We start from the raw sequence: 12,089 nt of genomic DNA on the forward strand, positions 1-12,089 counted from the left end.
TATGATTGTATATTAATTTACTGTAATTTGCTTTTGAAAGATAAGAGAAACGACTTAATGTGAAAATGTAAATGAAACTTTCTCCAAAGTCACATGTTTTGATGGAGAACTGCATTACCCATTGGTCTTATCCTCATACCTGCCTGTGTGTCTGAAGAGAGAGAAAGAGTACATGATATAAGAGGAGAGAGAGAGAAAGAGAGAAAGAGTACAGGATATAAGAGAGAGAGGGAGAGAGAGCGAGAGAGAAGCAGACCTAGGCTAGGTATGTAACATCGAGGAGCAGAGCGCAGCAGCACTTATGCAGCAGCACTTATGCAGAGCGCAGCAGCACTTATGCAGCGAGGCGCACGTTGCAGCCGTTAACATTCCTCGTGTGTTCCAGTTCACAAATGTAGTCAAACACTGCCTACCATTCATCATCTGGCAACCACCCACAACAATCGGATATTACTTTCCTTCTTCTCTTTGTTTGTGACCATTTGAGTGGTCAACCCCGCGGTCTAAAAGTGGAGACCCGAGGATCTCGGATCGGCGCGCTCCTACAGGGGCTCGGGGGCGCGCCCGGGGCTTCCAGATTTTTGCCAGGTTTCGTCGCAGCGGAGACCGATGCCTCGAATCGCCGAGACCGGAGAGGGTCTCAACGGTCGAGAACGCCAGCGACGAGGGGTCGTCTGGCGCCACAGAACACCTTCCTAGACACAATCGCAAACCGTTTTGATGGGACCCGTAAGTAGCCACTCCACTGGCGCCTTTTTGCCAGGTGACGCGCATACCCACAAAACGCTATGCGCGTCAAGTCTAGGAAATTCAAACACATTGTATTGTAAAAAGAAATAAGAATATGCAACCCTTATGTAGCATTATATTATAAGAACAAGGACCTGAGGTGTCCTGATGCGTTGATGTTTATCTAGGACAGGGCTCTCATCGTTACATGAGTTACATGAGTTCTCATAGTTACATGAGTTCTCATAGTTACATGAGTTCTCATAGTTACATGAGTTCTCATAGTTACATGAGTTACATGAGTTCTCATAGTTACATGAGTTACATGAGTTCTCATAGTTACATGAGTTCTCATAGTTATATGAGTTACATGAGTTCTCATAGTTACATGAGTTCTCATAGTTACATGAGTTCTCATAGTTACATGAGTTCTCATAGTTACATGAGTTCTCATAGTTACATGAGTTACATGAGTTCTCATAGTTACATGAGTTACATGAGTTCTCATAGTTATATGAGTTACATGAGTTCTCATAGTTACATGAGTTCTCATAGTTACATGAGTTACATGAGTTCTCATGAGTTACATGAGTTACATGAGTTCTCATAGTTACATGAGTTCTCATAGTTACATGAGTTCTCATAGTTACATGAGTTCTCATAGTTACATGAGTTACATGAGTTCTCATAGTTACATGAGTTACATGAGTTCTCATAGTTACATGAGTTACATGAGTTCTCATAGTTACATGAGTTACATGAGTTCTCATAGTTACATGAGTTCTCATAGTTATATGAGTAACATAGTTAGACGTTTTCCGATGTTCCTTTGACATGACTGTAGTTTTATAGGGTCATGTATTACATCCCAGGAGGCAAGCTCCTCTTAATCCTCATATAAATGTCTTACCAAAACTAATCAGATAGACGACTAGCTGAACTAGGGGTGAATTGAAGATAGATTACCTGGGATGTGCATATAGGCTAAATGAACTCCAACACACATTAAGACAGATGCAGTTTCGCAGGTAGCCCTGTCTTGCAGTCAGGTGACCAAATCGCCCTCTAGTGGCCTCATGGGTGGAATATTATTAATATTATTCTTCATTTTTATAATTAATCAATAAATGTTAGTTTTTTTAAACGCCTAAAATACGGTGTTTTTATGTTAAACGGTTTGTTATATTTCAGTGTTGTATGATGTATATAAAGTGTAATATTGGGATACAAACTCAAAATGGAATACATTTCAACTCTGTATCTGATATGATACGGATGTCTTCTATTGTTAAACCCATAACCATGTGTGTCAGGTGGATACTGTTGTTAAACCCATAACCATGTGTGTGAGGTGGATACTGTTGTTAAACCCATAACCATGTGTGTCAGGTGGATACTGTTGTTAAACCCATAACCATGTGTGTGAGGTGGATACTGTTGTTAAACCCATAACCATGTGTGTGAGGTAGATACTGTTGTTAAACCCATAACCATGTGTGTGAGGTAGATACTGTTGTTAAACCCATAACCATGTGTGTGAGGTGGATACTGTTGTTAAACCCATAACCATGTGTGTGAGGTGGATACTGTTGTTAAACCCATAACCATGTGTGTGAGGTGGATACTGTTGTTAAACCCATAACCATGTGTGTGAGGTAGATACTGTTGTTAAACCCATAACCATGTGTGTGAGGTGGATACTGTTGTTAAACCCATAACCATGTGAGGTGGATACTGTTGTTAAACCCATAACCATGTGTGTGGATACTGTTGTTAAACCCATAACCATGTGTGTGAGGTGGATACTGTTGTTAAACCCATAACCATGTGTGTGAGGTGGATACTGTTGTTAAACCCATAACCATGTGTGTGAGGTGGATACTGTTGTTAAACCCATAACCATGTGTGTGAGGTGGATACTGTTGTTAAACATAACCATAACCATGTGTGTGTGAGGTGGATACTGTTGTTAAACCCATAACCATGTGTGTGAGGGTGGATAACATGTGTGTGAGGTGTTGTTAAACCCATAACCATGTGTGTGAGGTGGATACTGTTGTTAAACCCATAACCATGTGTGTGAGGTGGATACTGTTGTTAAACCCATAACCATGTGTGTGAGGTGGATACTGTTGTTAAACCCATAACCATGTGTGTGAGGTGGATACTGTTGTTAAACCCATAACCATGTGTGTGAGGTGGATACTGTTGTTAAACCCATAACCATGTGTGTGAGGTGGATACTGTTGTTAAACCCATAACCATGTGTGTGAGGTGGATACTGTTGTTAAACCCATAACCATGTGTGTGAGGTGGATACTGTTGTTAAACCCATAACCATGTGTTAAACCCATAACCATGTGTGTGAGGTGGATACTGTTGTTAAACCCATAACCATGTGTGTGAGGTGGATACTGTTGTTAAACCCATAACCATGTGTGTGAGGTGGATACTGTTGTTAAACCCATAACCATGTGTGTGAGGTGGATACTGTTGTTAAACCCATAACCATGTGTGTGAGGTGGATACTGTTGTTAAACCCATAACCATGTGTGTGAGGTGGATACTGTTGTTAAACCCATAACCATGTGTGTGAGGTGGATACTGTTGTTAAACTGTTGTTAAACCCATAACCATGTGTGTGAGGTGGATACTGTTGTTAACCATGTGTGTGAGGTGGATACTGTTGTTAAACCCATAACCATGTGTGTGAGGTGGATACTGTTGTTAAACCCATAACCATGTGTGTGAGGTGGATACTGTTGTTAAACCCATAACCATGTGTGTGAGGTGGATACTGTTGTTAAACCCATAACCATGTGTGTGAGGTGGATACTGTTGTTAAACCCATAACCATGTGTGTGAGGTGGATACTGTTGTTAAACCCATAACCATGTGTGTGAGGTGGATACTGTTGTTAAACCCATAACCATGTGTGTGAGGTGGATACTGTTGTTAAACCCATAACCATGTGTGTGAGGTGGATACTGTTGTTAAACCCATAACCACCAGGTGGATACTGTTGTTGAGTGTGGATACTGTTGTTAAACCCATAACCATGTGTGTGAGGTGGATACTGTTGTTAAACCCATAACCATGTGTGTGAGGTGGATACTGTTGTTAAACCCATAACCATGTGTGTGAGGTGGATACTGTTGTTAAACCCATAACCACTGTTGTGTGTGAGGTGGATACTGTTGTTAAACCCATAACCATGTGAGGTGGATAGGTGGATACTGTTGTTAAACCCATAACCATGTGTGTGAGGTGGATACTGTTGTTAAACCCATAACCATGTGTGTGAGGTGGAGTTAAACCCATAACCATGTGTGATACTGTTGTTAAACCCATAACCATGTGTGTGAGGTGGATACTGTTGTTAAACCCATAACCATGTGTGTTAAACCAGGTGGATACTGTTGTTAAACCCATAACCATGTGTGTGAGGTGGATACTGTTGTTAAACCCATAACCATGTGTGTGAGGTGGATACTGTTGTTAAACCCATAACCATGTGTGTGAGGTGGATACTGTTGTTAAACCCATAACCATGTGTGTGAGGGTGTTGATAACTGTTGTTAAACCCATAACCATGTGTGTGAGGTGGATACTGTTGTTAAACCCATAACCATGTGTGTGTTAAACCCATAACCAGGTGGATACTGTTGTTAAACCCATAACCATGTGTGTGAGGTGGATACTGTTGTTAAACCCATAACCATGTGTGTGAGGTGGATACTGTTGTTAAACCCATAACCATGTGTGTGGATACTGTTGATAACCTGTGAGGTGGATGTTAAACCCATAACCATGTGTGTGAGGTGGATACTGTTGTTAAACCCATAACCATGTGTGTGAGGTGATACTGTTGTTAAACCCATAACCATGTGTGTGAGGTGGATACTGTTGTTAAACCCATAACCATGTGTGTGAGGTGGATACTGTTGTTAAACCCATAACCATGTGTGTGAGGTGGATACTGTTGTTAAACCCATAACCATGTGTGTGATACTGTTGTTAAACCCATAACCATGTGTGTGAGGTGGATACTGTTGTTAAACCCATAACCATGTGTGTGAGGTGGATACTGTTGTTAAACCCATAACCATGTGTGTGAGGTGGATACTGTTGTTAAACCCATAACCATGTGTGTGAGGTGGATACTGTTGTTAAACCCATAACCATGTGTGTGAGGTGGATACTGTTGTTAAACCCATAACCATGTGTGTGAGGTGGATACTGTTGTTAAACCCATAACCATGTGTGTGAGGTGGATACTGTTGTTAAACCCATAACCATGTGTGTGAGGTGGATACTGTTGTTAAACCCATAACCATGTGTGTGAGGTGGATACTGTTGTTAAACCCATAACCATGTGTGTGAGGTGGATACTGTTGTTAAACCCATAACCATGTGTGTGAGGTGTCTTCTGTTGTTAAACCCATAACCATGTGTGTGAGGTAGATACTGTTGTTAAACCCATAACCATGTGTGAGGTGGATACTGTTGTTAAACCCATAACCATGTGTGTGAGGTGGATACTGTTGTTAAACCCATAACCACGTGTGTGAGGTGGATACTGTTGTTAAACCCATAACCATGTGTGTGAGGTGGATACTGTTGTTAAACCCATAACCATGTGTGTGAGGTGGATACTGTTGTTAAACCCATAACCATGTGTGTGAGGTGGATACTGTTGTTAAACCCATAACCATGTGTGTGAGGTGGATACTGTTGTTAAACCCATAACCATGTGTGTGTGTGTTGAGGTGGATACTGTTGTTAAACCCATAACCATGTGTGTGAGGTGGATACTGTTGTTAAACCCATAACCATGTGTGTGAGGTGGATACTGTTGTTAAAAACCATGTGTGTGAGGTGGATACTGTTGTTAAACCCATAACCATGTGTGAGGTGGATACTGTTGTTAAACCCATAACCATGTGTGTGAGGTGGATACTGTTGTTAAACCCATAACCATGTGTGTGAGGTGATACTGTTGTTAAACCCATAACCATGTGTGTGAGGTGGATACTGTTGTTAAACCCATAACCATGTGTGTGAGTTAAACCCATAACCATGTGTGTGTGGATACTGTTGTGGATACTGTTGTTAAACCCATAACCATGTGTGTGAGGTGGATACTGTTGTTAAACCCATAACCATGTGTGTGAGGTGGATACTGTTGTTAAACCCATAACCATGTGTGTGAGGTGGATACTGTTGTTAAACCCATAACCATGTGTGTGAGGTGGATACTGTTGTTAAACCCATAACCATGTGTGTGAGGTGGATACTGTTGTTAAACCCATAACCATGTGTGTCAGGTGGATACTGTTGTTAAACCCATAACCATGTGTGTGAGGTGGATACTGTTGTTAAACCCATAACCATGTGTGTCAGGTGGATACTGTTGTTAAACCCATAACCATGTGTGTGAGGTGGATACTGTTGTTAAACCCATAACCATGTGTGTGAGGTGGATACTGTTGTTAAACCCATAACCATGTTAAACTGTTGTTAAACCCATAACCATGTGTGTGAGGTGGATACTGTTGTTAAACCCATAACCATGTGTGTGAGGTGGATACTGTTGTTAAACCCATAACCATGTGTGTGAGGTGGATACTGTTGTTAAACCCATAACCATGTGTGTGAGGTGGATACTGTTGTTAAACCCATAACCATGTGTGTGAGGTGGATACTGTTGTTAAACCCATAACCATGTGTGAGGTGGATACTGTTGGTAAACCCATACTGATTGTTAAACCCATAACCATGTGTGTGAGGTGGATACTGTTGTTAAACCCATAACCATGTGTGTGAGGTGGATACTGTTGTTAAACCCATAACCATGTGTGTGAGGTGGATACTGTTGTTAAACCCATAACCATGTGTGTGAGGTGGATACTGTTGTTAAACCCATAACCATGTGTGTGAGGTGGATACTGTTGTTAAACCCATAACCATGTGTGTGAGGTGGATACTGTTGTTAAACCCATAACCATGTGTGTGAGGTGGATACTGTTGTTAAACCCATAACCATGTGTGTGAGGTGGATACTGTTGTTAAACCCATACTGTTGTTAAACCCATAACCATGTGTGTGAGGTGGATACTGTTGTTAAACCCATAACCATGTGTGTGAGGTGGATACTGTTGTTAAACCCATAACCATGTGTGTGAGGTGGATACTGTTGTTAAACCCATAACCATGTGTGTGAGGTGGATACTGTTGTTAAACCCATAACCATGTGTGTGAGGTGGATACTGTTGTTAAACCCATAACCATGTGTGTGAGGTGATACTGTTGTTAAACCCATAACCATGAGGTGATACTGTTGTTAAACCCATAACCATGTGTGTGAGGTGGATACTGTTGTTAAACCCATAACCATGTGTGTGAGGTGGATACTGTTGTTAAACCCATAACCATGTGTGTGAGGTGGATACTGTTGTTAAACCCATAACCATGTGTGTGAGGTGGATACTGTTGTTAAACCCATAACCATGTGTGTGAGGTAGATACTGTTGTTAAACCCATAACCCACTGTTGTGTGTGAGGTGGATACTGTTGTTAAACCCATAACCATGTGTGTGTTAAACCCATAAGGTGGATACTGTTGTTAAACCCATAACCATGTGTGTGAGGTGGATACTGTTGTTAAACCCATAACCATGTGTGTGAGGTGGATACTGTTGTTAAACCCATAACCATGTGTGTGAGGTGGATACTGTTGTTAAACCCATAACCATGTGTGTGAGGTGGATACTGTTGTTAAACCCATAACCATGTGTGTGAGGTGGATACTGTTGTTAAACCCATAACCATGTGTGTGAGGTGGATACTGTTGTTAAACCCATAACCATGTGTGTGAGGTGGATACTGTTGTTAAACCCATAACCATGTGTGTGAGGTGATACTGTTGTTAAACCCATAACCAGGTGAGGTGGATACTGTTGTTAAACCCATAACCATGTGTGTGAGGTGGATACTGTTGTTAAACCCATAACCATGTGTGTGAGGGATACTGGATACTGTTGTTAAACCCATAACCATGTGTGTGAGGTGGATACTGTTGTTAAACCCATAACCATGTGTGTGAGGTGGATACTGTTGTTAAACCCATAACCATGTGTGTGAGGTGGATACTGTTGTTAAACCCATAACCATGTGTGTGAGGTGGATACTGTTGTTAAACCCATAACCATGTGTGTGAGGTGGATACTGTTGTTAAACCCATAACCATGTGTGTGAGGTGGATACTGTTGTTAAACCCATAACCATGTGTGTGAGGTAGATACTGTTGTTAAACCCATAACCATGTGTGTGAGGTGGATACTGTTGTTAAACCCATAACCATGTGTGTGAGGTGGATACTGTTGTTAAACCCATAACCATGTGATACTGTTGTTAAACCCATAACCATGTGTGGTGGATACTGTTGTTAAACCCATAACCATGTGTGTGAGGTGGATACTGTTGTTAAACCCATAACCATGTGTGTGAGGTGGATACTGTTGTTAAACCCATAACCATGTGTGTGAGGTGGATACTGTTGTTAAACCCATAACCATGTGTGTGAGGTGGATACTGTTGTTAAACCCATAACCATGTGTGTGGATAGGTGGATACTGTTGTGAGGTGGATACTGTTGTTAAACCCATAACCATGTGTGTGAGGTGGATACTGTTGTTAAACCCATAACCATGTGTGTGAGGTGGATACTGTTGTTAAACCCATAACCATGTGTGTGAGGTGGATACTGTTGTTAAACCCATAACCATGTGTGTGAGGTGGATACTGTTGTTAAACCCATAACCATGTGTGTGATACTGTTGGTGGATACTGTTGTTAAACCCATAACCATGTGTGTGAGGTGGATACTGTTGTTAAACCCATAACCATGTGTGTGAGGTGGATACTGTTTAAACCCATAACCATGTGTGTAACCATGTGTGGATACTGTTGTTAAACCCATAACCATGTGTGTGAGGTGGATACTGTTGTTAAACCCATAACCATGTGTGTGAGGTGGATACTGTTGTTAAACCCATAACCATGTGTGTGAGGTGGATACTGTTGTTAAACCCATAACCATGTGTGTGAGGTGGATACTGTTGTTAAACCCATAACCATGTGTGTGAGGTGGATACTGTTGTTAAACCCATAACCATGTGTGTGAGGTGGATACTGTTGTTAAACCCATAACCATGTGTGTGAGGTGGATACTGTTGTTAAACCCATAACCATGTGTGTGAGGTGGATACTGTTGTTAAACCCATAACCATGTGTGTGAGGTGGATACTGTTGTTAAACCCATAACCATGTGTGTGAGGTGGATACTGTTGTTAAACCCATAACCATGTGTGTGAGGTGGATACTGTTGTTAAACCCATAACCATGTGTGTGAGGTGGATACTGTTGTTAAACCCATAACCATGTGTGTGAGGGATACTGTTGTTAAACCCATAACCATGTGTGTGAGGTAGATACTGTTGTTAAACCCATAACCATGTGTGTGAGGTGGATACTGTTGTTAAACCCATAACCATGTGTGTGAGGTGGATACTGTTGTTAAACCCATAATACTGTTGTGTGTGAGGTGGATACTGTTGTTAAACCCATAACCATGTGTGTGAGGTGGATACTGTTGTTAAACCCATAACCATGTGTGTGAGGTGGATACTGTTGTTAAACCCATAACCATGTGTGTGAGGTGGATACTGTTGTTAAACCCATAACCATGTGTGTGAGGTGGATACTGTTGTTAAACCCATAACCATGTGTGTGAGGTGGATACTGTTGTTAAACCCATAACCATGTGTGTGAGGTGGATACTGTTGTTAAACCCATAACCATGTGTGTGAGGTGGATACTGTTGTTAAACCCATAACCATGTGTGTGAGGTGGATACTGTTGTTAAACCCATAACCATGTGTGTGAGGTGGATACTGTTGTTAAACCCATAACCATGTGTGTGAGGTGGATACTGTTGTTAAACCCATAACCTGGATACTGTTGTTAAACCCATAACCATGTGTGAGGTGGATACTGTTGTTAAACCCATAACCATGTGTGTGAGGTGGATACTGTTGTTAAACCCATAACCATGTGTGTGAGGTGGATACTGTTGTTAAACCCATAACCATGTGTGTGAGGTGGATACTGTTGTTAAACCCATAACCATGTGTGTGAGGTGGATACTGTTGTTAAACCCATAACCATGTGTGTGAGGTGGATACTGTTGTTAAACCCATAACCATGTGTGTGAGGTGGATACTGTTGTTAAACCCATAATAACCATGTGTGTGAGGTGGATACTTCTGTTACTATGGATACTGTTTAAACCCATAACAGTGTGTGTGTTTAGTCCACTGCAAATGAATTAGCAAAGTCCGTGTACTGGAAGTCACCATGGCTTTCAAACGCCATAACATTACAGGGTCTGTGTGTGTGTGTGTGTGTGTGTGTGTGTGTGTGTGTGTGTGTGTGTGTGTGTGTGTGTGTGTGTGTGTGTGTGTGTGTGTGTGTGTCTGTGTGTGTGTCTGTGTGTGTGTGTGTGTGTCTGTGTGTCTGTGTCTGTGTCTGTGTCTGTGATGTGTGTCTGTGTCTGCAGTGTCTGTGTCTGTGTCTGTGTTACAAAGTGTGTCTGTGTCTGTGTGTCAAAGCCCAGTGTAATGGCCACTGAGACAGTCTCAGGACGGTTTACAAAGCCCAGTGTAATGGCAGCACTGAGACAGTCTCTGGACGGTTTCAAAGCCCAGTGTAATGGCAGCACTGAGACAGTCTCAGGACGGTTACAAAGCCCAGTGTAATGGCAGCACTGAGACAGTCTCAGGACGGTTACAAAGCCCAGTGTAATGGCAGCACTGAGACAGTCTCAGGACGGTTTCAAAGCCCAGTGTAATGGCAGCACTGAGACAGTCTCAGGACGGTTACAAAGCCCAGTGTAATGGCAGCACTGAGACAGTCTCAGGACGGTTTCAAAGCCCAGTGTAATGGCAGCACTGAGACAGTCTCAGGACGGTTTCAAAGCCCAGTGTAATGGCAGCACTGAGACAGTCTCAGGACGGTTTCAAAGCCCAGTGTAATGGCAGCACTGAGACAGTCTCAGGACGGTTACAAAGCCCAGTGTAATGGCAGCACTGAGACAGTCTCAGGACGGTTTCAAAGCCCAGTGTAATGGCAGCACTGAGACAGTCTCAGGACGGTTTCAAAGCCCAGTGTAATGGCAGCACTGAGACAGTCTCAGGGCGGTTACAAAGCCCAGTGTAATGGCAGCACTGAGACAGTCTCAGGACGGTTACAAAGCCCAGTGTAATGGCAGCACTGAGACAGTCTCAGGACGGTTACAAAGCCCAGTGTAATGGCAGCACTGAGACAGTCTCAGGACGGTTACAAAGCCCAGTGTAATGGCAGCACTGAGACAGTCTCAGGACGGTTACAAAGCCCAGTGTAATGGCAGCACTGAGACAGTCTCAGGACGGTTTCAAAGCCCAGTGTAATGGCAGCACTGAGACAGTCTCAGGACGGTTTACAAAGCCCAGTGTAATGGCAGCACTGAGACAGTCTCAGGACGGTTTGAAAGCCCAGTGTAATGGCAGCACTGAGACAGTCTCAGGACGGTTACAAAGCCCAGTGTAATGGCAGCACTGAGACAGTCTCAGGACGGTTTCAAAGCCCAGTGTAATGGCAGCACTGAGACAGTCTCAGGACGGTTTCAAAGCCCAGTGTAATGGCAGCACTGAGACAGTCTCAGGACGGTTTCAAAGCCCAGTGTAATGGCAGCACTGAGACAGTCTCAGGACGGTTACAAAGCCCAGTGTAATGGCAGCACTGAGACAGTCTCAGGACGGTTACAAAGCCCAGTGTAATGGCAGCACTGAGACAGTCTCAGGACGGTTACAAAGCCCAGTGTAATGGCAGCACTGAGACAGTCTCAGGACGGTTTCAAAGCCCAGTGTAATGGCAGCACTGAGACAGTCTCAGGACGGTTACAAAGCCCAGTGTAATGGCAGCACTGAGACAGTCTCAGGACGGTTACAAAGCCCAGTGTAATGGCAGCACTGAGACAGTCTCAGGACGGTTTCAACGTGTGTTTCAAAGCCCAGTGTAATGGCAGCACTGAGACAGTCTCAGGACGGTTACAAAGCCCAGTGTAATGGCAGCACTGAGACAGTCTCAGGACGGTTTCAAAGCCCAGTGTAATGGCAGCACTGAGACAGTCTCAGGACGGTTACAAAGCCCAGTGTAATGGCAGCACTGAGACAGTCTCAGGACGGTTTCAAAGCCCAGTGTAATGGCAGCACTGAGACAGTCTCAGGACGGTTACAAAGCCCAGTGTAATGGCAGCACTG

General features: G+C 43.1%; 1 long non-coding RNA gene across 1 annotated transcript; it reads left to right on the plus strand.

Moving 5' to 3' along the window:
- Nucleotides 1-2,152: 2,152 nt before the first annotated feature.
- LOC127928944 (uncharacterized) lies at nucleotides 2,153-9,306 on the plus strand. Its single transcript, XR_008132968.1, has 3 exons — nucleotides 2,153-2,422; nucleotides 7,988-8,101; nucleotides 9,218-9,306. It is a non-coding gene; the product is annotated as an uncharacterized LOC127928944 (long non-coding RNA).
- The last annotated feature ends 2,783 nt before the right edge of the window (nucleotides 9,307-12,089 follow it).

This window comes from Oncorhynchus keta, unplaced genomic scaffold, assembly GCF_023373465.1.
Source record: "Oncorhynchus keta strain PuntledgeMale-10-30-2019 unplaced genomic scaffold, Oket_V2 Un_scaffold_5147_pilon_pilon, whole genome shotgun sequence".
NCBI lineage: Eukaryota > Metazoa > Chordata > Actinopteri > Salmoniformes > Salmonidae > Oncorhynchus > Oncorhynchus keta.